The sequence below is a fragment of the Salvelinus sp. IW2-2015 genome, linkage group LG17 (genome assembly GCF_002910315.2).
Source record: "Salvelinus sp. IW2-2015 linkage group LG17, ASM291031v2, whole genome shotgun sequence".
Lineage (NCBI taxonomy): Eukaryota > Metazoa > Chordata > Actinopteri > Salmoniformes > Salmonidae > Salvelinus > Salvelinus sp. IW2-2015.
Window position 1 is genome coordinate 32137897 of NC_036857.1, and position 27763 is coordinate 32165659.

At 40.9% G+C, this 27763-nt stretch overlaps 1 pseudogene; it reads left to right on the forward strand.

Annotated features, from left to right (window-relative positions):
- Positions 1 to 2825: 2825 nt before the first annotated feature.
- Positions 2826 to 27245, forward strand: LOC139029008 (N-terminal EF-hand calcium-binding protein 1-like; annotated as a pseudogene).
- Positions 27246 to 27763: the final 518 nt, after the last annotated feature.

Sequence of the window (27763 nt, forward strand, 5' to 3'; positions counted from 1 at the left end):
CCTTTATTCAGCTAATACCAAACTATTATTAATAGCTTTTTATATGAAACTATTACTGTTACAATCATCGGTTTAATATAGACTTGTCAGCAACAAAATGATGGAAGTAAATTAAATGAATATATTCCTTAATCACAATTCACCTTCTTACAGATACAGTTGAAGTCAGAAGTTTACATACACTTATGTTGGAGTCATTAAAACTTGCTTTTCAACCACTCCACAAATTTCTTGTTGACAAACTATAGTTTTGGCAAGTCGGTTAGGACATCTACTTTGTGCATGATACAAGTCATTTTTCCAACAATTGTTTACAGACAGATGATTTCACTTATAATTCACTGTGTCACAATTCCAGTGGGTTAGAAGTTTACATACACTAAGTTGACTGTGCCTTTAAACAGCTTGGAAAATTCCAGAAAATTATGTCATGGCTTTAGAAGCTTCTGATAGGCTAATTGAACTCATTTGAGTCAATTGGAGGTGTACCTGTGGATGTATTTCAAGGCCTACCTTCAAACTAAGTGCCTCTTTGCTTGACATCATGGGAAAATCAAAAGAAGTCAGCCAAGAAGTCAGCCAAGAAGTCAGCCAAGAAGTCAGCCAAGAAGTCAGCCAAGACCTCCACAAGTCTGATTCATCCTTGGGAGCAATTTCGAAACACCTGAAGGTACCACTTTCATCTGTACAAACAATAGTACGCAAGTATAAACACCATTAGACCACGCAGCAGTCATACCGCTGAGGAAGGAGACGCGTTCACGTACTTTGGTGAATGCTGTTCATCGACTACAGCTCAGCATATAATACCATAGTACCCTCCAAACTTGTCATTAAGCTCGGTACCCTGGGTCTCGACCCAGGCCTGTGCAACTGGGTCCTGGACTTCCTGACAGGCTGCCTCCAGGTGGTGAGGGTAGGTAACTTCTCCACCCCGTTGATCCTCAACACTGGGGCCCCACAAGGGTGCGACTCAGGCCTCTCTTGTACTCCCTGTTCACCCATGACTGCATGGCCATGCACACCTCCAACTCAATCATCAAGTTTGCAGACGACACTACAGTGGTAGGCTTGATTACCAACAACCACAAGACGGCCTACAGGCAGGAGGTGAGGGCCCTCAGAGTGTGGRGTCAGGAAAATAACCTCACAATCAATGTCAACAAAACAAAGGAGATAATCGTGGACTTCAGGAAACAGCAGAGGGAGCACCCCCCTATCCACATCGAAGGGACAGTAGTGGAGAAGGTGGAAAGTTTTAAGTTCCTCGGCGTACACATCACGGACAAACTGAAAGTGTCCACAGCGCCTTCAACCTCAGGAGGCTGAAGAAATTCGGCTTGTCACTAAAATAAACTCTCAAACTTTTACAGATGCACAATCGAGAGTATCCTGTCGGGTTGTATCACTGCCTGGTACGGCAACTGCTCCGCCCACAACCGCAAGGCTCTCCAGAGGGTAGTGAGGTCTGCACAATGCATCACCGGGGTCAAACTATCTGCCCTCCAGGACACCTACACCACCCGATGTCACAGGAAGGCCAAAAAAATCACCAAGGACAACAACCACCCGAGCCACTGCCTGTTCACCCCGCTATCATCCAGAAGGCGAGGTCAGTACAGGTGCATCAAAGCAGGGACCGAGAGACTGAAAAACAGCTTCTATCTCAAGGCCATCAGACTGTTAAACAGCCATCACTAACATTGAGTGGCTGCTACCAACATACTTACTCATCTCTAGCCACTTTAATAATAAACAATTGATGTCGTAAATGTATCACTAGCCACTTAAAACAATGCCACTTTATATAATGTTTACATWCCCTATATTACTCATCTCATATGTATATACTYTACTCTATACCATCTACTGCATCTTGCCTATGCCGTTCAGCATTCGCTCATTCATATATTTTTATGTACATATTCTTTTCATTCCTTTACACTTGTGTGGATAAGGTAGTTGTAAAATTGTTAGGTTAGATTACTTGTTAGATATTACTGCATGGTCGGAACTAGAAGCACAAGCATTTCGCTACACTCGCATTAACATCTGCTAACCATGTGTATGTGACAAATAAAATTTGATTTGATTTGACTCAGTTACACCAGCTCTGTGAGGAGGAATAGGCCAACATTCACCCAACTTATTGTGGGAAGCTTGTGGAAGGCTACCTGAAATGTTTGACCKAAGTTAAACAATTTAAAGGCAATGCTACCAAATACTAATTGAGTGTATGTAAACTTCTGACCCACTGGGAATATGATGAAAGAAATAAAAGCTGAAATAAATCCTTCGCTCTACTCTTATTCTGACATTTCACATTCTTAAAATAATGTGGTGATCCTAACTGACCCAAGACAGAACTTTTACTCGGATTAAATGTCAGGAATTGTAAAAAACTGAGTTTAAATGTATTTGGCTAAGGTGTATGTTAACTTCCGACTTCAACTGTAACCAAGTTTTTTTCAGACCGCTTGTTTCATCAGTTAGCAGATATTTTAAATACGGGAGGTGCCTGAATTAGGCCGGTGCACACCGGTATAGAGTACTGACACTTCTAATGTTCTTCTGCTTTTTTAACAGTATCAACGCCTCATTTAGAATATTTGCTCTAAAATATGAACACTGGTAGTGTATATTTAAAATGAGTACTTGCACTTACAATTAGTACAGACACCTTTTACATCCACAGAGGTAAAAGACATGCAGTGTAGTTTGGCCAACTTGCTCTGGGGGAGAAATGGCAGTAATCATTGCTTAATCATAATAGCAATATAGCCCATTTCAATTGGGAACATGTTTCTACATGTGCAATCTGGACTATGTTGTCTGCTTACGTACATTCAGGTAAGTAATTGGGTGTGAAACTAGAACAAGGAGATTGAAGCATATGGTAGTGAAACCTGTGCATGGGAATGAGCTGAAAGCTCAACATTCAGTATTTGCCCTAAGCACTTACTGTACTTATATGATTAAAGTAGAGCAGGCTTTGCATTGGGAATACTTTGGAGAAAACGGTTCTGGTCCTTTATAGTATGTCATCATTTCCATTTGAGGMCAATTTGACCAGACCTACACTCTGGTATGACTTAGGTCAAACCGTTTTCCTCGTCCAGGGCAGCAACAGAATCTCTCTTCTTCATAAGCTCTAAAAGCATAATTTCCAAATGTAGTTTATAATAAATTAATATCAACAATATTAATTCATTAATGAAGCACACTTTCCTGACATTAAAGATACTTACAGTGACTTGCCCTCAAATTAAATTCATGGCATGATGCCAGAATGATTGCACATTTCCTAACAGACGATTTTATGTACTGTAGGCCTAGCTGTCTGGCATCTGTTGACTGGCAGATCTCTATCTCTCGCAGAGCTGTCTCTAAGCTCTGCTTGGCCTTGTGGAGCGGAGCTGTGATAGATATCATTAATCCACAGAAAGCCTGTCAGTGAGCCCAGAATGCTCTAACCACCCCACAGTCCGCCTGCCCGCCCCCCAGGGTCTCCACAGGCTCTCTGCAGAGATTTACCATAGGAATACACTGTACTTTGTCTTACAGACAACTGTTTGTGACAGGGTCACAACCTGCATAGTCATTATCTTAAAGGGATAGCTCACTTTTTTAAAACATTTATTTGACTTGACAGGCAATAAAAGTGAACGACCCCTTTAAGACTAAGAGAAGGTTGAATATATTAGAAGAGAGAGAGAATCAAATGGGATTGTCAAAGGACAATCATAATTAAAATGTTCATCAAAGTTATTGTTTCCATATCATTGGAGAGGATGAGAGACACTGATGTACTGTTAAGTATGAAAGAATAAGACAAAGGAACAATCTGCTTTTTGGCATACTTCAGTTTCAAGAGGAAAAACTCTTRGAAGTAAATATTGCCTTGAGAAAGGGTTGCCATTGACAACAGTGGTTTTGTGTTCTTTATAAATAACTGAGTACATAGTTATGTGAAATAATTGGAATTTGAGATGAAGCCAGGCATGAAGAAAGATATTSCCAATCCATAATTAATTTATAGAGTGCACTCGACATGCTGAGTCTGAATGAGTTATTTGAGTTCCATTAACTTGAGTCTTAAACAAATGCAGTCGTGAATATTCCTTTATTCTCTCTATTTCAGCAGGTAGTTAATGTGTCCCTCTTTTCCCTCTCTCAGACGACAGCAAGCTGTCCCTGGAGGAGTTACAGTCGTACTTTGCCGACGGTATCCTCACCATGGAGCAGATGCAGGAGCTGTTCTATTCCATCGACAGGCAGCAGACTGAGTGAGTGCATCTCATCTGCCTCTGGGAATCCACCTCAGTCACCATCTGCGGGGTGGGGACATCTACACTTCAAATAGGATGTGTCAATATTTCATCAAGGGGGCATAGAATSTAGAGCATGAGCCCTAGTTTTAGTAGTCTAATGAGGGCTCCAGGAGGGATGAAGCTTGAGGCTGAGAGTGTCCTAAAATGTACACCGTACAGCAGCACGTTTAGGGAAAGGGAGATACCTAGTCAGTTGCTCAATTGAATGCATTCAACCGAAATGTTTCTTCTGCATTTAACCCAACACCTTTGAATCAGAGAGTTGCAGGGGGCTGACTTAATCGACGTCATCGGCARCCGGGGAGCAGTTGTTTTTGGGGTTTAACTGCCTTCCTCAAGTGCAGGTCGGCAGATTTTTCCACTTTGCCGGCTCGGGGATTCGAACCCATCGCTTTTAACGCCCTTAACCACMTTACACAGACTAGGGGTGAAGAATGGAATATAGAAAGAGGAAAGAAAGACGATGTGGTCAATCGATTTTGCTTGTAATTACTACCTTAGGTCAGGAAAATTAGCGGTGTAAGCCAGGCTTTCTTTGACGACAACACATGCATTATACAATAACATACACATACTATATAATGGTCTTCTACACAATCCTTTGTTTTCTTTCTTTTTGCTTCTCTACACACACATCCCCATATGGCCCCATATGGCCCAAGGCCCTTACAGTTTCTCCACAGTGTRCTGATACCTAATCAACACCTCCTTGTATCTCCAGGGAATGTATCACAGGATAAAATGGTGGCTTTGCTCATAGAAATGACTTGAACTTTAAAGGATTCTGATTAGATTTTTGGGACGCTCTAATCCTRTCTGATTCTATTAATGTTTTTGTCCTCTTCTTCTGTTGATAATTTCCCTCCCTCTCAGTAACCCAGACATGGACAAACTCTCAGGTAATTATCCCTGGTCTTTGGCCTTTATTATTGACTGTGTGCTGTCAAAATGCTCTCTCAAGAACTTTACTTTTTAATCCCCTGTCTTTTACAGTATTTTAAATGTTACAAAGCCCTACGTGTTTTATGCCACCTAATATACAAGTGTTCAGTATTGTACCTGACACCTCTGTATCTCTATTCCGTAGATTACTTCTCTCCACACCTGTAGAAAASCTGAACGTCGCCATCTTAAAGGCCATGGACAAAACTAATGAGGTTTGTGGCCAATACAGTACAGCATGTTTAAAGGGATAGTTCAGGGAAATTACATATTGAGATATTTGTTTCCTTACCTCGAAAGCAGTCTATGGACAAGGTGTGACTGCTATCCATACTTTGCTTTTGTTAAAATGAACACGGCCAACAAATGCTAATATTGCTGAACTATCTCTTTAAGCTTTTACATTAGAATCAACTTTTAGTGGTATGGGATTCTTAACTGCAGCTCTCATAACTCATTTGGTAAGAGGAACTCACTTGGCCATCTCTTTCCAGTACATTTTGCTGTTGTTATAGCTTTTGCCGCCGCACACATTTCATGTGACAACTTTTGTTGATATCTACTGAGAATTTGAYGTAAACACTATAGCCAGTTCTACCTTTATCCGCTTATGACATTTAGAAAAATTCAAACCACTTTTCCCCAGTAGGATTTTGGGTAGCCTTTTGTTAGTGCTGTAAGTCTATGAGATCTGTCAGCTGTGATGGTGATATGACAGTATGGAAAGTGGATCTGCACGACTTAGTCCTCTTGCTCTTTCTGTTTGAACACACTGATGCTGCATTTTAAAACGGCAGACTGAAATACCCCTGAAGGGACCCTTCACTTATATTTCAACTATGACTCCAGGTCAGGTATTTTCATTGTAAAACTTTGGAATGAAATGTGGTCTGAGGACTGACCTATCTCTAGTTGGACAGGTGCTGTAAATACGGTAGTCCTTTTAGCAAAATTACCTCCAAACCCAGTAAACAATTGAAGGATTTCTGCAGTTTCACCTGTACCGGGCAGATGGCAGACAGCGTATATGGCGTCGTCTGGGGGAGTGGTTTGCCAATGTCAACGTTGTGAACAGAGTGCCCCAATGGTGAAAGTGTGATTTTGGTATGGGCAGGCATAAGCTACGGACAACGAACACAATTGCATTTTATCAATGGCAATTTGAGGCCTAGCCCATACCTTGAAAAKCAACCCCAGACCATTATTCCTCCTCCACCAAACTTTACGTTTGGCACTATGCATTGGGGCAGGTAGCGTTCTTCTGGCATCCACCAAACCCAGATTCGTCCGTCAGACTGCCAGATGGTGAAGCGTGATTCATCACTCCAGAGGACGTGTTTCCACTGCTCCAGTGTCCAATTGCGTCGAGCTTTAAACCACTCCAGTCGACGCTTGGCATTGCACATGGCGATCTTAGGCTTGTGTGCGCATGCTCGGCCATGGAAAACCATTTAATGAAGCTCCCAACGAACAGTTCTTGTGCTGAGTGTTGCAACCGTGGACAGACAATTTTTACGTGCTACATTCTGTGAGTTTGTGTGGCAGTTGACCGGTGCAGCTTTAGCAGGACAGAAATTGGACGACCTGACTTGTTGGAAAGGTGGCATCCTTTGACGGTGCCACGTTGTAAGTCAATGAGCTCTTCACAAGGCCATTCTACTGCCAATGTTTGACTATGGAGATTTCATGGCTGTGTGCTCGATTGTATACACCTGTCAGCATCGGGTGTGGCTGAAATATCTGAAATCACATGTTTCCACATACTTTTGAATATATAGTGTATCTGGCGCTAATAGTGGAATGATAGTGTTTCACAGTATTTCTCACATAAACTTAAATTGAGCAAACAGTGTAGAATTTTAGCAACCAGGAAATGACAGAGTGATTTACACTAGATAACACAGATGCCACCCTGGTGGGAGAAATCAATAGGTGAAAATCACAGCTAATCACAACACTGGTGGATAAGTAATACTGCAAAACATTATCATTCCACTATTACTGAAGATACTGTATATTATGGACATTTTCTGAAATTACAATGCAAAATTTCAACATCAAAAATTCCTGTGTAGCACCTTTAACTTAGATTTTTGGTTGAGTTGGAGACTTAAATCCAACGTATCAAGTCTGGCACAAAAGATACATCTCCTTCAAATGTTGATATTTCGTTGCGTTGAAAACCAAACACAATTCAKWMWSGCMRYTGCAATAAATTAATTAGCCTAAAGTTAAGGCTATCTTCCAAACTAGTATTTATTCAAACTTAAAATACATCCATGGACAGATTTTGAAGATACTGTAACTATTAATGTCTTCTTATGTAATCATAGAAAGCGTGCATGTTCAAAATATCATGGAAAGATCGCAGGTCTTCACAATATTGCTATAATAATCTGCGCAGAATTTCAAACAGCATTGATCACTTTTTTTAACCTTTATTTAACTAGGCCAGTCAGTTAAAACTTCTTATGGCTAAGATCCCAAATTCAAACAACAGAAATCTCATGATTAAAATTCCTCAAAAATACAAYTATTTCACACCATTTTAAAGATAAACTTGTTGTTAATCCCACCACAGTGTCCGATTTCAAAAAGGCTTTACGACYAAAGCACACCAAACGATTGTTAGGTCAGTACCTAGTCACAGAAAAACACAGCCATTTTTCCAGCCAAAGAGAGGAGTCACAAAAAGCAGAAATAGAGATAAAATGAATCACTAACCTTTGTTGATCTTCATCAGATGACACTCATAGGACTTCATGTTACACAATACATTTGTTTTGTTCGATAAAGTTCATATTTATATWAAAAAATCTCAGTTTACATTGGCGCGTTATGTTCAGTAGTTCCAAAACATCCGGTGATTTTGCAGAGAGCCACATCAATTTACAGAAATACTCATAATAAACATTGATAAAAGATACAACTGTTATGCATGGAATTTTAGATCCACTTCTCCTTAATGCAACCGCTGTGTCCGATTTCAAAAAAGCTTTACGGAAAAAGCACACCATGCAATAATGTGAGTACAGCGCTCAGACAACAAAACACTCCATACAGATATCCGCCATGTTGTGGAGTCAACATAAGTCAGAAATAACATTATAAATATTCACTTACCTTTGATGATCTTCATCAGAATGTACTCCCAGGAATCCCATTTCCACAATAAATGTTTGATTTGTTCGATGAAGTCCATAATTTARGTCCAAATACCTCCTTTTTGTTCACGCGTTTAGTACAAAATCCAAACTCACGACGCGCGGGCAAGTCCAGGCYAAAGTTCAGACAAAAAGTKATATTACAGTTCGTAAGAAACATGTCAAACGAAGTATAGAATCAATATTTTGGATGTTTTTTTATCATAAATCTTCAATAATGTTTCAACCGGAGAATTCCTTTGTCTGTAGAAATGCCATGGAACATAGCTAACTCTCACGTGAGCGCTCGTGATCAGCTCATGCCACACTGGCTGAGCGCTGACTCATTCAGCTCTCATTCGCCCCCACRTCACAGTAGAGTCCTCAAACAAGGTTCTAAAGACTGTTGACATCTAGTGGAAGCATTAGGAAGTGCACTATGAGATTTCAAACCTCAGATTTCCCACTTCCTGGTGGATTTTTTCTCAGGTTTTTGCCTGCCATATGAGTTCTGTTATACAGACATCATTCAAACAGTTTTAGAAACTTCAGAGTGTTTTCAATCCAAATCTACTAATAATATGCATATATTAGCAACTGGGCCTGAGTAGCAGGCAGTTTACTCTGTGCACTTTATTCATCCAAGCTATTCAATACTGCCCCCAGCCATAAGAAGTAGTAAGAACAAATTCTTATATGACAGGCTAGTAACAGTGGGTTAACTGCCTTGTTCAGGGGCAGAACGTCAGATTTTTACCTTGTCAGCTCGGTGATTCGATCTAGCAACCTTTCTGTTACTGGCCCAACGCTCTAACCACTAGACTTTGCACTATGTACTTCATGTAATCTCATCTGCAATCCAGGTTATTTGGTTGTTCTATTAGATGAAGCAGTGATAACACATTAAAGTTGTTGTATATATATACAAAATATCTGACATTGTATTCCCATTTGAACTTTGTTGTGCTTTTAAATGGTTGAAAGCAAAGTGATAGCACATTTAGATGACAACTAACCCCAACATCTGACTTTTTTTTTTTACAGAACATAGGCTCTAGGCTAGTCGGTGCACAATATAGTGCATTTTTCGGGCTAGGCCTAATCCAAAATAAAAAATTCGGAAGAAATATTTGACGCTCCTGAACTGCCACCGTAGCCCTACACAGCACACCGAAACGTTTTTTGATCAGTGAGAGCAGAGCAGGCTGAGGTTCAGGGTTAGAATATCCATTGCAGTGTGTAATGCAGCTTAGTTTTGTTTACACCATCCCAGCTATCTTAGAAATATAACTTTGCTCTGTGCTTCTCAGAGCATGCACTTCGAAGCATATAGTCTATAGGCTATGAATCATTTGATTGCGACCAAACTAAATAGCCTATAGGCGCAATTGATATTGGGAGACCAGCAGAGAATCAGAGATGAGAGGCAGCATCAGGCACACATCGATATATAGCCTAATAAGTAATGAATTCTAAAACACTGAGAAATACTGACATTTTATCAATTACAAATTACATGACCCTCRCCTGGACAAGAGTAAAACAATACTACACCCTCCCCTTGACTGAAATTGAAATAAACATGACCCTCCCCCATTTTCCTCCAGGTAATCATTCTGTACATTTCGATCCGTCCCTTAGTCAACTGACAGTCCAGTACAACATTGGTGCCAAAAGACCCATAAAAGAATGCACAACTCTTCATAACTTGACATGAATGGGGTATGGTAGCTGACAACCTCACAGAGTTCCACTTCTTTCAGCAAAAAACAAGAAACTGCGGTTGCCTTGGGCTAAGGAACCAAAACACTGGACACTGGAGAATTGGAAAAACATTGCCTGTTCTGATGAATCCCAGTTTCTGCTGTTTCACACTGATGGGAGAAATATGTATGGAGAAYACCACGAGTACATTCATCCATCATGCCGCGTGTCAACATTGCAGGCTGGTGGTGGTGTGATGGTGTGGGGTGTGTTTTCATGGCACACTATGGGCCCCTTGATAAAAGTGCTGCAACGTTTGAATGCTACAGGATATCTGAACATCAATGCCAATCAGGTGCATCCCTTCATGACAGCAGTGTATTCATTTGCGAATTAAGCAGGATAATGCCCCATGCCACAAGGCTAGGATTGCCCAGGAATGGTTCCACGAACATGACAGTGAATATAGCTCACTGMGTGTGGCCTGCACAGTCACCAGATCACAATCCAATTGAGCGTCTGTGGGATGAGATGGAACAAGCTATTCAGAGTCGAGATCCACTACCAGCCAACTTGACACAACTGTAGAGTCCATGCCCCAGTGAATTGAGGCTGTTCTGAGAGCAAAAGGGGGTGAAACTCAATATTAGGAAGGTGAATATATATAAACTGAGTGTACAAAACATTATGAATACCTGCTCTGTCCATGACAGACTGACAAGGTGAATCCAGGTGAAAGCTATGATCCCTTATTGATGTCACTTGTTAAATCCACTTCAGTGTAGATGAAGGGGAGGAGACAGGTTAAAGAAGGATTTTTAAGCCTTGAGACAACTGAGACATGTATTGTGTATGTGTGGCATTCAGAGATTAAATGGCCAGACAAAAGATTGAAGTGCCTTTGAACGGTGTATGGTATAGTAGATGCCAGGCTCATTGGTTTGCTTCAAGAACTGCAACGCTGCTGGGTTTTTCACGCTCAATGGTTTTCCGTGTGGTCCACTACCCAAAGGACATCCAGCCAACTGTGTGAGCCAACATGGGCCAGCATCCCTGTGGAACGCTTTCGACACTGTTGAACGCTTTCGACAAATTGAGGCTGTTCTGAGGGCAAACGGGGGGATGCAACTCAATAATAGGAAGGTATTCTTAATGTTTTGTCCACTCACTATATTATTAATTGAAATTAACATTGAATAGGAGTAGTTTCATTCAAGTTTTCCTTCCCACTCTTCCCAAACCCCATAACCCCACCCCCGTACAGGAGTACCAGGGTTCGTCTGTGTTAGGCCAGTTTGTGGCACGTTTCCTTCTGCGAGAGACCAACACCCAGTTGCAGTCCCTGCAGTTATCACTAGACTGCGCTATGGAGGCTGTGGACGAGCAGAGCTGCACTGGCAGGTAGAGTAGCACCACAGTTACTATCTATTATCTTCTGCTTTACACTGCTACATCAAGTAGTTGAACATCTTGTTGTACCATGACCATTACCAGTGAGTGATCAGTTACTGCACAGAATTATGCCTATATCAGGATATGTAGGATGATGACGCATTTGATGATAATGACAATTATAATGATGCAGCTGGTACTGTTGATGACAATGATGATGACAATCATTGTATTTGACAACAGCAACAACCACACTGTTGATGTGATTGTGATGATTGTGTCCACTGCAGGAAGATAAGGAAGCCAGAGGATCTTTCCCTCCAGAGAATCACCAAACGCCCCAGCCGTCGAATAAAAAAAAAACTTGTGTCTCTCCCCCAATGACCCTTACTCTGGCTCACTACAGGTACACACCAGTGGAGTACCATCCTCTCAGTGAATTAAATAAAAATAGTAAAACATTTAAAAAGGTATCCTTTTTAGATAAAACTATACTAAATATATTCACGTCACCAAATAATTGATTAAAACACACTGTTTTGCAATGATGGTCTACAGTAGCCTCTACAGCCCTCTGTAGGGTAGCACCATGGTGTAGGCGGAGGACAGCTAGCTTCCATCCTCCTCTGGGTACATTGACTTCAATACAAAACCTAGGAGGCTCATGGTTCTCACTCCGTTCCATAGACTTACGCAGTAATTATGCAACTTTAGGAGGACCTCCTCCAACCTACCAGAGCTCTTGCAGCATGAACTGACATGTTGTCCACCCAATCAAAGGATCAGATAATGAATTTAGTACTGTGAGCATAAGCTACAGCTAGCTAGTACTGCAGTGCATAACATGTGGTGAGTAGCTGACTCAAAGAGAGAAACAATAGTTGAAAAGTTTTGAACAAWTWWTTTTTTTCAAAAATGAAGAAGCAAGACAGAAACGGTCAATTTCACTTTCTCTTAACTAGAAAATGCAGCCAACTAGTTTAGCCTACTCAAACACCTGGCTCAAAAAGAGGTATGATATGTTAGCTAGCCACCTATGACTATCCAACACAACAATGGAACTCAAGTCAACTTTCAAGTCAAGGTAAGCTTTTGGTTTTACAAATGTATTGCCACTGGGGCCCACTGGTGTAAACTGCTTACCGACTGTACACTGTAACGTTACTGCATAATTGTAGAAGGTATACTAACACATTAGTTCTATTAGCTATGATTACTATGATGTTACTTTAGTTGATATGGTGACAACGATGTAGGCTGTGTGTAGCGGTTATGATATGGTTTGGCTCTGAAAGTTTTTTTCGRCTGGTCACAGCCTGATGTGTTGTCCATTGAAGTCCATAAGRGAAGGGAAAAGGTGAGAGGAGGAGAGCGCATAGATGCGAGAAGGAATACAATGTGGCTGCTGTGATTCATTCCGTCGATTCTGTTGAAAAACGTTTCTCAAACAGAAGTAAACTGAACGAAACGGGGATAAACATACCTGAATTTGTCTGTTGGAGGCAAGAGTGTGCAAGGCGGTATTGAACGTGTCACTGTCTGTCCATGTGTCACTGTCTGTCACCTCAATATTTTCTCTCGACCTGTGTGCACCAACGCTGTAAACTTTCATTCATAGGCTAGGTTGTAGCAACCTCATGATGGGCATTCGAGTATCATGTAGTAGCCTAAATCTATCGATGTTACATTGAACTGGGTGAATGGAATATGAATGACAGTCATCCTATATGCTGTAATAGAAATAAGACCGTGCTCATGAAAAAAAAAWAGTTCTCCCTCATCTTAAACGGCGCCGATTGCCGCTGGTACACACTGACACACACCTGTGTTTGGTCTCATTGAAATCTATTTCATTTTAAAAAAGCAATATGTGTTTTTGGCAARGACACACATAAAATCCTATAGCAACTGGAAATCAATTCAGTGCAGTTGAATGTTTTGAAATGTAAATTCTTAAACTGTAATTGTTTGATTTGTATAAATGTTTTACTTCATATGTCACAAAGTCCTGTAATGATCTGACATTCTATTTCCTTGGTTAAGGTGTCAGTGTGGAGCCAGACAACCACCACTGGAGCTCCCAGGCCAACCGCCTGCAGCAGGTCATAGACAAGTTGGAGTATGAGGTACGAGGTTCAGTGATTGTTAGCTAGAGTCTGAGGAACAAGGTTCACTATTTGTTATCTGGAGTATGATCTTATGAGCCTCTATTCAAACACTTCTGTCTTTGATAAGTACCCACTGATTAATTTATGCTTAGTCGACACTAAGCTTAAGTCACAACATTGCACCTCCCGCTGGGAAGCACACATTTTTTATAGACAGCGACAAACACCMAAAGTGCTAACTGTCAAATTCTCATCTTATATTACCCAAGTTCATGCTCTCAAGGCTAGATTCAACCTGCTTAGGGAAATATACACTCACCAGCCAGTTTATTAGGTACACCCATGTAGTCCCGGGTCGGACCCCCCTTTTCCTCCAGAACAGCCTAAATTATTCGGGGCATGGATGTTGTTGGAAACATTCCACAGGGATGTTGGTCCATGCTGACGCGATAGCTTGACACAGTTGCTGCAGATTGGACGGRGGTACATTCATTTCTCAATTGGTATCAAGAGACCTTATGTGTGTTAGGAAAACATTCCCCACACCAGTACACCACCGCCACCAGCCTGTACCYTTGACACCAGGCAGGATGGGTCCATGAGCTCATGCTGCTTACGCCAAATCCTGACTCAGGAATTGGGATTCGTCGGAATCCCAGGCAATGGGGTTTGGGGAAGAATGGGAGGAGAAGTTGAATGAAACTACTCCTATTCAATGGCAATTTCAATTAATAATATACTGAGTGTACAAAACATTAACACCTTTCTAATCCCCTCGTTTMCKCTCAGAACAGCCTCAATTTGTTTGGCATGATCTCTATGAGGTGTCGAAAGCGTGGAACCCGGTGTGGTCGTCTGCTGCAATAGCCCATCCGTGACAAGGATRGACAAGTTATGCGTTCTGAGATGCCGTTCTGCACACCACTGTTGTACTGCACCGTTATTTGTCTGTTTGTGGCCCACCATTTATCTTGCACGATTCTTGCCATTCTCCTTTGACCTCTCTCATCAACGAGCTGTTTTCGCCCACAGGACTGCCTCTGACTGGAAATGTTTTGTTTGTTGCACCATTCTCTGTAAACTCTAGACACTGTCGTGCATGAAAAGCCTAGGAGGGCGGCTGTTTCTGAGATACTGGATCCGGTGCGCCAGACACCGACGATCATACCACGCTCAAAGTTGCTTAGGTCACTCGTTTTGCCCATTCTAACGTTAAATCGAACATTAACTGAATGCCTCGATGCCTGTTTGCCTGCTTTATATAGCAAGCCATGGCCACATGACTCACTGTCTGTAGGAGTGATCTATTTTCGTGAACTGGGTGGTGTAAATAAAAACTGTCCGGTGAATGTATATATTGTTAGATACTAAATAAACAGAGTAAAACTCACGGATGACTAGTAAAGCTCAAACCAAGTTTATTCACCCTCTGGGTCACACAGCTGCATAAGACAAAGACATATTTACACAAGCACTGATATTTATACCTTCCTCCTATGCTGAGTCTCCTCCTTACACATCTGGACAGCCAATACATTTCTGTTGCTAGACAGGACTTTACTGAGACCTGTTCTTTCTCACTTCATCTGACCTCACCTCGGACCAAATTCCTCACTCCTCCCCAACTCACAGCTGTCCTACCTTATCTGTTGACTGAAACCAGACTGTGGCCCTTCTCCTGTCCATAGGATACCTGATGTCTAACAATAACATGGTCTTACAGAATGTACACTTTCTGCATTCCCCTCTCTCTTCACTTGAAAGAGGATATTTCATATTTCAAGTTTAGAAGTCAGTACCCATCAATGTACATATATCAATCCATTTAATATCAAAGGCAATGCTCTGTGACATACAGTTAGGCTGCCATACTTCAGCTACATTCAGTTCTTCTCATGACTGACTGAAATATTTATGCTTCCATTTGCAGAGTCCACATCTGGAACCATTCAAAGAGGACACGTTAGCCGGCACATATAAGTCGGTGAGTGCAACTCAGACAGCCACTATGGCCACTTCCTTTTAGATTTGGAAAAGTTTTCTATGTATATCTTAAAAGGTGTTACCCTAGATTAAAACTACTTGACATAGTGAGATCCATGTATCTCTCAAAATGTATCTCCATATATCTCTGTGTTTCTCTGCTACAGCGTCATTCATTATCAACACAGGTAGCACATCTCGAGATTGAGAGTTTTGACATTAGAATGTCCTAACCAGTAGTTTCCCCCTCAACAGAACATCCTGCTGGTGCAGAGATGGATGTCTGTGAAGTACAAAGACAAAGACAAAGAGGAGTTCCAGCAGGCTCTGAAGATCTACACAGATGCCACAGTCTGCCAGACCAACAATCTGCAGTGGGTCTCTCTTCTAGATTMAATAAATTGCCCATTGTTTTAATTTACTCTTAAAAATGTTGGGCACTTAGCAGACACTCGTATCCAGAGCGACTTACAGTTAGTGCTAACGTCTCACGTACCCAAGAGAGGTTAATTGAAAGTAGACGATGTGAGGTTGACATCACCCAGTACGATGAGCGGTGAGCCATCGTCAAGAAATGAGCTTATCAAGYTGTCGAGCTCATTGAGGAACTCGTAGGCCACCTGGTGGGCAATAGATAACGACAATATTAGCTTGAGTGAAAAAATGGCTTGAGTGAACAAGTGACAGTGACACCATGGAATTCAAATGACATAGACAGGTGAGTGAAAAGAAGTTAAATAAAGGTACAAAATTAAATATTGAGTATGGTCTATGGTCATTCAATACACATACTAAAATAACAGCAGATAACTAACTAGAGGTAGAGTTTACCAGTGTTCTACCTGTTGTAGAATGCAATGRTGAACCCTAGCTCATAGAAAAGGTAAAATAACAAAATACCACAACAGTGATTTCCTATAAGGTGGTTCTTATAGAATGTTGTTGCAGATCGGTTGGTTTACACCAAACCATGACTTGGATAAACTACATTGTATTTATAGTTACTGTATGTCACTCCTGCACTTTAGTTGTGAACAGTCGTTAAAATAAATGAATGGATCTATACGTTTATTTTCCTGATGATATGTTGATGCTTCAGTATGTGAAGGGGCAACATGGCAGGTGTTCAGTAACACCAAAGTGTAATCTCAATCTTGTGAGAMAGCACTGATAAAGTAATATTTATAAAATAACAATACGAATATGGAACCTGTACTGCTATCCCTCAGCTAAAACAAGCTAATCTAAAGCCATCAGTGTTTGGTTATGGTAGATATTTTCCATTGTGAAAGGAAATGCAACCAACATTATATTATGAATGGAGAACAAAACAAAAGCAACATTGCTTACCCTGTAAGCAGTCCATGGACAATGTGAAACAGCAATCATTTTTGTAATTTGGGTGAACTATCCCTTTAAGAATATAACAAATGTGTATAAGAATTTTCATGAAACTATAGGTAACAAAAAAATTGTAAAGGAGCATTAGTAGATATGTTTGATAGCAGAGTGTTGATCATGTCAAATGGAGATTTTTATTTTTTATTTTTATTTAACCTTTATTTAACCAGGTAGGCTAGTTGAGAACAAGTTCTCATTTGCAACTGCGACCTGAACAAGATAAAGCAAAGCAGTTCGACACATACAACAACACAGAGCTACACATGGAATAAACAAACATACAATCAATAATACAGTAGAAAATTKTAWATACAGCATGTGCAAATGAGGTAGGATAAGAGAGGTAAGGCAATWAATAGGCTATGGTGGCAAATTGAATTACAATATAGCAATTAAACACTGGATTGGTAGGATGTGCAGAAGATGAATGTGCAAGTTGAGATACTGGGGTGCAAAGAAGCAAGATAAATAAATARAGTATGGGGATGGGGTAGATTGGATGGGRTATTTACAGATTAGCTATGTACAGCTGCAGTGATCTGTGAGCTGCTCTGACAGCRGGTGCTTAAAGCTGATMAATGAATATGTCCAATCTCTTCTGTACTGAAGTTGTTCTTCAGTGATCCAAATCATTTTTTAATCAATGTTACAATATTTATGTGGATGCTATATTTTATTTTTGGCATGAAATAAAATGTATATCTTAACCATTTTACATCATTATTGATACGTCATTATTGATGCACACTAATACAGCTAAGTGTAATAGTGTAGGCTATAGGTATATGGTGCAATTCACAGACAGCTGTAACTAGAATGTCTAAATTACTATAAATATACAGTATATAATATGTCATATTACATGACATAATATCAAATATGTCATATGAGGTGACATACAGAGTTTGACGTCATTGACCTGTTCAGCATACGGTGATGGTTTACATTATATCCCTGTCTGGAGGACTGAAGTATGTCAACAAGAGACGCATTATACCACACACCATTATTCCACAACAACGCATCAATTCCTTCAGTAACTAATCCGAGAGGTTTAGAAAATGGAGCTTTGCCTCCAGCTGTCTCAGAATACCATTTATACGTTTAAAAAAAATCTTTACAAGAAAGATAAAACATTCAAAGGGCCCTTGGAAATATTACTCTTTTGCCAGCTAAATTGTMTGGGCCTTTGAAATGCATTGGAATACATTAATAATAGATTAAGAATATAAGCAGCTGCAGCCTTTGAAAAGGCTGAGCGAAGAATAAGCTGCTATATAACTTCAAGAGCCCCAAGTTGAATATGGAGCAATTCGTAGACTCGGTTCCATGCTTCTTGATTTCTATAAGAGCCAAAGCTGACCGTGGCAGTATTGACTGGCCTGACACACAAGGTGGTAATATATACCTGCTTTGTAAGAAAACTAGACTGCAATCCCACATTGTCACAGCCAAAGGCAAGGTAAAGCACACACTGGGACAAAACACACAAATTTAATCAAAACAGGACAACCATTATGCGAATTACGGGGGGCCCCGGAGGGTCTCAGACCCTGTGAATGAGGCATGAGCTCCCCTAAATGCAACAAAGTCAAACTTTCAATAATTCCATGTGTGTTATTTCATAGTTTTGATGTCTTCACAATTATTCTACACTGTAGAATTTTTTTAAAGAAAAATACTTGAATGAGTATGTGTTTTAAAACTGTATATCATATTATATCAGGCCTACAAGCAACAGAAGACTATTATTATGGTGGGAGATTATAATATGGTTTTAAATACTTCAATGGACCGTAAGGAAAATCACACTATCACCCTCATGCACTTAAGGAAATCATGAATATTATGGATATATTGGAACTAGTGGATATATGGAGGCTTCCATATCCTGACCTAGTGAGATATACATGGAGGAGGCTCAATCAAGATAGCTGTCTTGATTACTTTCTRATGTCATTCTCGCTGGCACCAAAAGTTTAAAAKGTGTTGATAGGGGACAGAATACGGTCGGACCATCAAATAATTGACATATACATTACTCTTACAGAATTGCCACGTGGGCGAGAATATTGGAAATGTAATCAAAGCCTAATGGATGACAACTTGTTTTAACCAGGAAAGAAACATGTATAAATGACTAGTTCCGACATAACATAGGTAGAGCAGATCCCCGTATTGTATGGGGCACTTTTAAATGTGCTTTTGGAGGCCATGCAATTCATTACTCATCTTTAATAACAAAAGCAATTTAGGTCATAAAAATTCATATTAACAAATTAAATAGAGGGACTAACAGTACAGATAGATAGCAATAAAAACGGTACCATGGAGGCACAGAATACGTTAGAGGAAAAACAAAAAGAAATGGAGGAACCTTATTCAAGAAAGTTCAAGTGTAATATATATTTTTTTTAAGCAAACTGGATGGAATATTCAGTCTCCTCCATCTCCACTAACCAAAGTTAATTGCAATGATTTTTTCCCTATAAATAATGTCAAATTAACAGCTGTACAGAAAGACTAGTTTGTGAAGGCCAAATTACAGATGAGGACCTTCTTGATGCCTTTAAGTCCGGGAAAACTCTAGGGCTGGATGCCATACCAGTTGAGGTATAACCAAACCTTTTTTGATGTACTCAGAGGACTGTTATTGTCATGTTTTAACCACTCCTATAAAAATGCTGGATTTTCAGATACTCAACAAATAAAGAGCCAGTCCATTTAAAAAATTGGAGGCCCCTTACTTCAGTGTTGTGATGCAAAATGCATACTGTATTGTCGGATATTATTCATCTTAATAATGTCGTTTTTTTACATGGACAATACTTAGGAGGATAATAAAACATAAGTACTGGAAACAATTGAACACAATAACAAATCTGGGAAATCAGGCCTGGTATTCATAGCTGACTTTGAAAAGGCTTTTGATAAAGTACGACTGGAATGTGTATATAAATGCCTGGAACACTTCAATTTTGGAGAATCTCTTATAAAATGGGTTAAAGTTATGTATAGTAATCCTAGGTGTAAAATAGTCAATAATGGCTACTTCTAGGAACGTATTAAACTGCCAAGAAGAGTAAAACAAGGTTGTCCACTGTCGGCATATATATTTATTATGGCCATTGAAATGTTAGCTATTAAAATCAGATCCAACAATAATATCAAGGGCCTAGAAATAGATAGCTTAAATTTAAAGGTGGCCTTGTACGATGATGATTCATGTTCTTTTAAATACACAACTTGGATCCCTCCACAGCCTCATAGAGGATCTAGATAATTTTTCTAACCTTTCTGCATTACAACCAATTTATGATAAATGCACTATATTACATAACTGTGTAGTTTACCAATAAAATGGTCTGACGGTGAAGTGGACATACTCGGTATTCATATCCCTAAATAAATAAATAATCTCACTACAATACATGTTAGCGTAAAGTTAGCAAAAATAGATAAGATCTTGCTACCATGGAAAGGAAAATAATACTTGTGGAAGAAAATCCCCCTGATTAACTCTTTAGTCATATCCCAGTTTACCTATTTGCTTATGGCCTTGTCTACACCTAGTGACTTATTGTTTTTAATTATATGATCAAAAAATATTAAATTCTATTTGGAAGCATTAGTCCTCTCACTAAAGGCTTCAGTCAAACAAAAGTTATACTTAAATCTGAACTGGTTCTCCAGCAGATTGGTAAGAATGTCTTACCCCATGTTCAAGAATGGCCTTTTCCCCCTTTATTCAGATTACAACCTCTCACTTTCGGTTATTTGAAAATGAAATAATCTCCAAAATATCGCTATTTTTAAAACAAGCAATAGAAAGTTGATGGCAAACTTAAATATACTAATATACTAAACGATATAATCTTTGTAAATGATATCATAAATAGGACTGGTGGAGTTATGTCACACATGCAGCCCACAAACATGTATGGAATTGTCTGTTTTACTCATAATTACAACCAACTAATTGCAGCATTATRGCAAAAATGGAAGAGGCAAGTGCAAGGGGAKGAAAGTAAGGAACTTGTATGTCGGTCCTGCATTAAAGACCAACAATTCAACTGGCAGCTTCAGTAAATAGTACCCGCAAAACACCAGTCTCAACGTCAACAGTGAAGAGGCGACTCCAGGATGCTGGCCTTCTCGGCAGAGTTCCTCTGTCCAGTGTCTGTGTTCTTTTGCACATCTTAATCTTTTCTTTTTATTGGCCAGTCTGAGATATGCCTTTTGCTTTGCAACTCTGCCTAGAAGGCCAGCATCCCGGAGTCGCCTCTTCACTGTTGACGTTGAGACTAGTGTTTTGCGGGTACTATTTAATGAAGCTGCCAGTTGAGGACTTGAGGCGTCGGTTTCTCAAACTAGACACTCTAATGTACTTGTCCTCTTGCTCAGTTGTGCACCGGGGCCCCCCACTCCTCTTTCTATTCTGTTTAGAGACAGTTTGCGCTGTTCTGTTAGAGCCAGTTTGAGCTGTTGTACGAGAGTTGGCTCAGGTCTGAACCCTGACTCTGCCAATCTCCCCCAAACAATTTTTTGGGGCTGCCTCTRGTTCCTGGCTCACTGCTCCAACTCCTCGTAACGTCGCCGTTCCGCCTTTGCTGCTTCAATCTCCTCCTTCGGACGGCGATACTCCCCGACCTGCGTCCAGGGTCCTTTTCCGTCCAGGATCTCCTCCCATGTCCACTCTTCCCCTTTTCCACGCTGCTTGGTCCTTTGGTAGTGGGTAGTTCTGTCACGGCTCTTGTCGGAATGAGTGGACCAAAACGCAGCGAGGTAAGTGTTCATGATAAATGTATTACTCAAAACACTCAAACAAAATAACAAAGAAGGAAAACCGAAACAGTCCTGTCAGGTGCAGACACTAAACAGAAAACAACTACCCACAAAACCCAAATGAAAAAGGACAACTTACATTTGATCCCCAATCAGAGAAAACGATTACACTTGCTCATTCTTGAATAAGGCTTTGGCTTTGATTACATTTCCAATATCCTCGCCAATTTGGAAATTCTGTAAAAGTAATGTATATGCCAATTATTTGATGGTGCGACCGTATTCTGTCCCCTATCAACACTTTTTAAACTTTTGGTGCCAGCTAGAATGACAAAAGAAAGTAGTCAAGACAGCTAGCTTGACTGAGTCTCACTAAGTCAGGACAATTAAGCCTTCACGTCCACACTAGTTCCAATAGAGTCTTGTATTTCTTGTATGATTGATCAATTATTATATACATTTTCAAAGAAGTGAATCATTATTTTAGACCGTATAGATTCATGAGCCAAATCTGTTTATGGTCCAATAACATATTTAAAATAATCCATCAACATTGACTTCAATGAGTGCTGCTGATTTGTCATCCAACTTTGTCATTGTGTTCCATAACTCTTTGGTTTTCAGCATTTGGACTAGAACATTATTGCTTTGAGTAACGTTCATCAAAACTGCTTGCATGTTATTAAATTGCGCCCTCTTGTTTGTAGATAACTTGACAGATTTATCTAGTTTGGAGTGGACTGCATCGTATTTAGTTTTGGCTAAATCGGGTTGATCCTGTAGAAAACGATTTTGTTGAAGAGTTTTGTTCATCGTCATAAGTATTTGCAATTACTTTTAATTGTTCCGTTTTCAAACGCAGTTCCTCGGCTAGCAGAATAGCTTTTGTCAATAGTTGCTCGGTTCTCTCCACCTGTCCCTTTATATCAGCCATGTCTTGCACGTGCTTCTGCTGAGCACTGTGGTACTGGACCGATYCCAATCTTTGATGGCGATACATAAGGCCTAAAGTGGAGAGAACAGTTACAAAGCCTGCGCCCGATGGTTGATGTTGGAGAGCGTTGTTCGCAATTTCTGCAGTTTTTCCGCCAATGGCATAATTAGGGTTTGTTTCSCTGCTGAGGTCAGTGATCAATCCTTTAACGGGTGATTAGTGAGGGACTGGGAACCACCCCTCTGATAGTTTGCACGTTATAATTGTATAAAAAAAATTCTCCAAAGTTTGGGTTTTGAGTCGGTGGAAGCCACAAAGACAATGTTAATCTATCTAAACACGTTAATGAACCACCAAGACTGGATCAGTAATGTGGGAGCTAGACGTGAATGAATTTGCAAAAGCAAATTTAATTGATTAATCAATGTCAATGATTAATCATACCTGTATGATTACCATTTGGTAATTCAACTTTAATTAACCTGAAAGCAATGCTGTAACTAGGTTTATGTGGAGCAGTTTAAATAGTCTCTTTGGTAGAAAGAAATGTGTTTMGACCTTATCCAAATGATCCACCTGAAAAGGTAAGTCTGAGAAGTTTAGCTTCTTAGTTAAATTGTAAATTGTATAACATAATCTGGGTGCATAATGTAATCTGCTTTTCAATTTTATTTAGGCTGAATTAAAAAATAAATGCCTCATTCTATCTTAGATTCCTCACACGAAAGCATCATATGTCGTAAAGTGACCATTCATTAATGTGAAGACTGTTGTATGATCAAATCAATTCTCTAGGTGTAATTATTACGTAAACAGTAACTAGAAAGTCGGGGCACCACGGGAAAATATTGTTTAAAGAGTTACTATTTCCCAAATTTCCCTAACTCTTCAGATATTTTCATATCTTATCGATTACAGTCACTTACTAATGTATTATTACCTCATCAGTCATATTCTGAATGTCGCAAACCCTTGGATATCAGCACGAACCCTAGCATAAATGATGAATCAGCAATATACAAATTGGCTTAATTAATTATTTATTTACTAACTAACTAAATAATCACACAGAATTACACAAACACACACACAGGATGGGTTATACATTGGTTACTACATAATGCAATGGAAAGTCCCTAGTGGAATAAGCCCGATATGACGGCTTGGTAGACAATGGAAAGGGGTAGGGGCAGATAATGAGCGGGAAATACAGAATGGATCCACTACACACAGTTGATAACTATACTCATGGAAATGCTAATTGTCACGATCGTCAAAGGGAGAGAGAGAGGACCAAGGTGCAGCGCGTGAAAAATACATCTTCTTTAATGAAGGAAAAAACAACCACTTACAAAATGAACAAAACAAACGATCGTGAAGCTAAACTGAACTAAGTGCACACATGCAACATAGAACATACATAGACAACTACCCACACAAGCCTACTGCCTATGGCTGCCTTAAATATGGCTCCCAATCAGAGACAATGAATGACAGCTGTCTCTGATTGAGAACCAATCCAGGCAGCCATAGACATAACTAGACAACTATACTCTACTCTACCCCATACACATACAACATCCCATAGACTAGACAAAACACACAAAAACAACCCACCCCAACTCACGCCCTGACCAACTAAATAAATAAAAGAAAAAGGAACAATAGGTCAGGAACGTGACACTAATACTTTACACATTTGCAGCCGCTCATTCGAAAATAAATTGCAATTTACATATTTACGAGTGTATGCCTTTGTTGTCCCTCTCTGTGATTGCCGTCTGCTGGAGAGTCAGTCGACAGAAAGTCTCTGGTTTGTCCACCAGAGATCAAAAGGTATTTTGTGGTTGTATCTTGTTCAGCGGACTCTGGATAGTGTCCAGAGTAGTTCGATCGGTAGTTCGATCGGTCGCGTTTACCAGACTAAAGTACTTAAACAGCTGCAGACTGAATGTGGAGTCTTTAGTTTTGTAGAGATTTRCTTCTTCTCTGTTGAAAGTAGAATTCTTAACCATTTGTAACGTATTCAGCTGGGGCTGCACTTTACTGGTCTAATTTAAATTTCCAACGATTTCAACATGTAGCTTCTGATCCATGCTCTCTGGTCTAATGTACATTTTGCTGCAGTTTTTTTTATAGTGCAGTAGAAAAAGGGGTGTTTCATCATTCCCACCCAATGTCTGTGTACACTTGGGGCAGGGCCACTGACTGATCATAAGTTACTATGAAAACAATTCTCATTTAGAAGACTAAAATCACATTGTTAGCTTTCCAGAAGTATTCGTATACTTAATCATTTATTTTATACAAAATTCCGATGCAAGCCCCATAATTGAGAAGTGTAAACAATCAAAGATACAGTAATGTGGTTCTACTATCTTTCATGATGTCACAAAATTAAACTAATTCGACATGGTCGTTCTTTAAATACCCACGGACCATTCCAAATGTTTGGAATACAGAAATACTGTTTAATTATTCAACCTTTTGATGTTAACGTTTGGCCAAGTGTTTCTCTGTGTCCCACAGTCACACATTCCAATCTCAATACTACAGACCCAAAAGGAGAGTATTTACGACCGTCATAAAACTGTGGAGGTGGAGASAGGGGGGGGCACCTATGATCCCCCCCCTCAAGGGCACGTCATGACCCCCCCTTTTTGCTCTTGTGCTGTGGGGAGACCAATCTAAGTCTCTCCGAGTGCTCATTGACTCTGGGGCTGATTAATGTCTTATGGATGCCACGATAGCTTTGGAGCTTGGTATTCCCACTSAGCCTCTCTCTGTGCCCATTGAACGGGCACTGGACGGCCGCTCTATAGGGGAAGTCACTCATAGTACCTTGCCCGTTCAATTACGGGTTTCTGGTAACCACAGTGAGACCATACAGTTCCTTCTCATTGCATCTCCCCAAGTTCCAGTTGTGTTGGGATTTTCCTGGCTACAAAAACACAATCCTGTGATTGACTGAACCACAAGCTCCATCCTGGGTTGTTGTCCTTTTTGCCATTCCCACTGCCTTCAAGCAGCACAGCCTTCCCCAAGTCATCCTCCTTAGGATGTAAGCAAGACGGTGGATGTCTCTGCTATTCCTACTGAATACCATGACCTCCTGGAAGTGTTCAGTAAGGCACGTGCTACTTCCCTTCCCCTGTACCGTCCTATGATTGTGCCATTGACCTTCTCCCAAGCACTACACCACCTCGGGGTTGGTTGTATTCTCTGTCCGGACCTGAAACCAAAGCTATGGAGGAGTAAATGGAGGAGTCTCTGGCCACTGGGGCCGTCCGTCATTCTGCATCTCCTGCCGGCGCAGGACCTCCTGGAGAACCAATTGTTTGTGAAAGCCGAGAAGTGTGAGTTCCACCGCTTCCTGAGGGCAATATTCAGATGGATCCTGGAAAGGTGAAAGCAGTGGTGGATTGGCCTCAACCAACGTCCAGGGTGCAGTTGCAAAGGTTTCTTGGGTTTGCAAACTTCTACCGCTGTTTCATTCGGGATTACAGCACCCTGGCGGCCCCCCTCTCGGCACTCACCTCCCCCAAGGTACCGCTCAAATGGTCTCCAGCTGTCGACAAAGCCTTTGTGGACCTGAAGCATRGGTTCACAACAGCACCCATCCTCATCCACCCGGACCCGTCGCGTCAATTTGTGGTGGAAGTGGATGCTTCGGATGTTGGAGGGGGCCATCCTTTCCCAGCGATCTGCCCAGGACCAGAAGCTTCATCCCTGTGCCATCCTGCTGAGAGGAACTACAATGTTGGCAACCAAGAACTCCTGGCAGTGAAGATGGCATTGGAGGAGTGGAGGCACTGGCTAGAAGGAGCAGAACAGCCATTCCTGGTCTGGACCGACCATACTTACTTGGAATATCTCCATTCAGCCAAGCGCCTCAACTCAAGGCAGGCCCGGTGGGCCCTCCTGTTTACCAGATTCAACTTTACCATCTTCTACCATCCTGGGTCTAAAAATGTGAAGCGTGATGCACTCCCCCACCTATACAGTTCCTCTGCCACACCCTCTACTTCCTAACCCATTCTCCCTGCCTCATGCCTTGCTGCCACTGTGGATAGGGGTATTGAGAATCTCGTTCGTGAGGCGCAACGCTCCCAACCTGGACCTGAAGGGGGCCCGGCTAACCYGCTGTTTGTCCCTAACCCTGTCCGGTCCCGTGTCCTGGAATGGGCTCATTCCTACAGGCTGACCTGTCATCCAAGGTCCCGCCGTACACTAGCCTTCCTTCGACAACGTTTCTGGTGCCCCACAATGGTCCCTGACGTCTRTGCCTTTGTCACCGCATGCACTATGTGTGCTCAAAACAAGACTCCATGGCAAGCTCCTTCTGGCCTCCTGCTGCCACTACTGGTTCCTCATCGTCCCTGGTTTCATATCTCTGGACTTTGTCACTGGGCTCCCTCCGTCTGATGGCAACACTGTCATTCTAACGGTAGTCGACCGGTTCTCCAAGACTGCCCATTTCATCCCTCTCCCCAAACTACCTTCTGCCAAGGAGACGGCCTAGCTTATGGTGCAGCATGTCTTCCGGATCCATGGACTCCCGGTAGACATGGTCTCTGATCGGTATTCCCGTCTCAGTTCTGGAAGGCATTTTGCATCCTTATTGGGTCGTCGGCCAGCCTGTCATCRGGATTCCATCCCCAAACTAAAGGTCAGTCGGAGCAAGCAACCCAAGAGCTGGATACCACCTCGTGTCATCTACAGTAATTTCCTTATTTGAAATATATTGGTGTAATAGATTCATCCTTATCACCTTTTATATTATGCAACCTGTCCATGCATTACCATCTGTAGATGAGATGTTTCGTCATGGATCGGAGCTTGGTACTCACAAGTCACCTTTGGCAGTGTGAGAGGTATGCAAGTAATACTAGCGCATTAAAAGAACATGGCTCATTCTCCAATGCACTTTTATGAAAATGCACTACTGGTTTGTAAGAACACTTGTGCAGTCAGCTTAGAACAAATGTTCTGTATGTAGCTAACAGGAATGGGCAGCAAGAAATCACAAGCCATAACCAC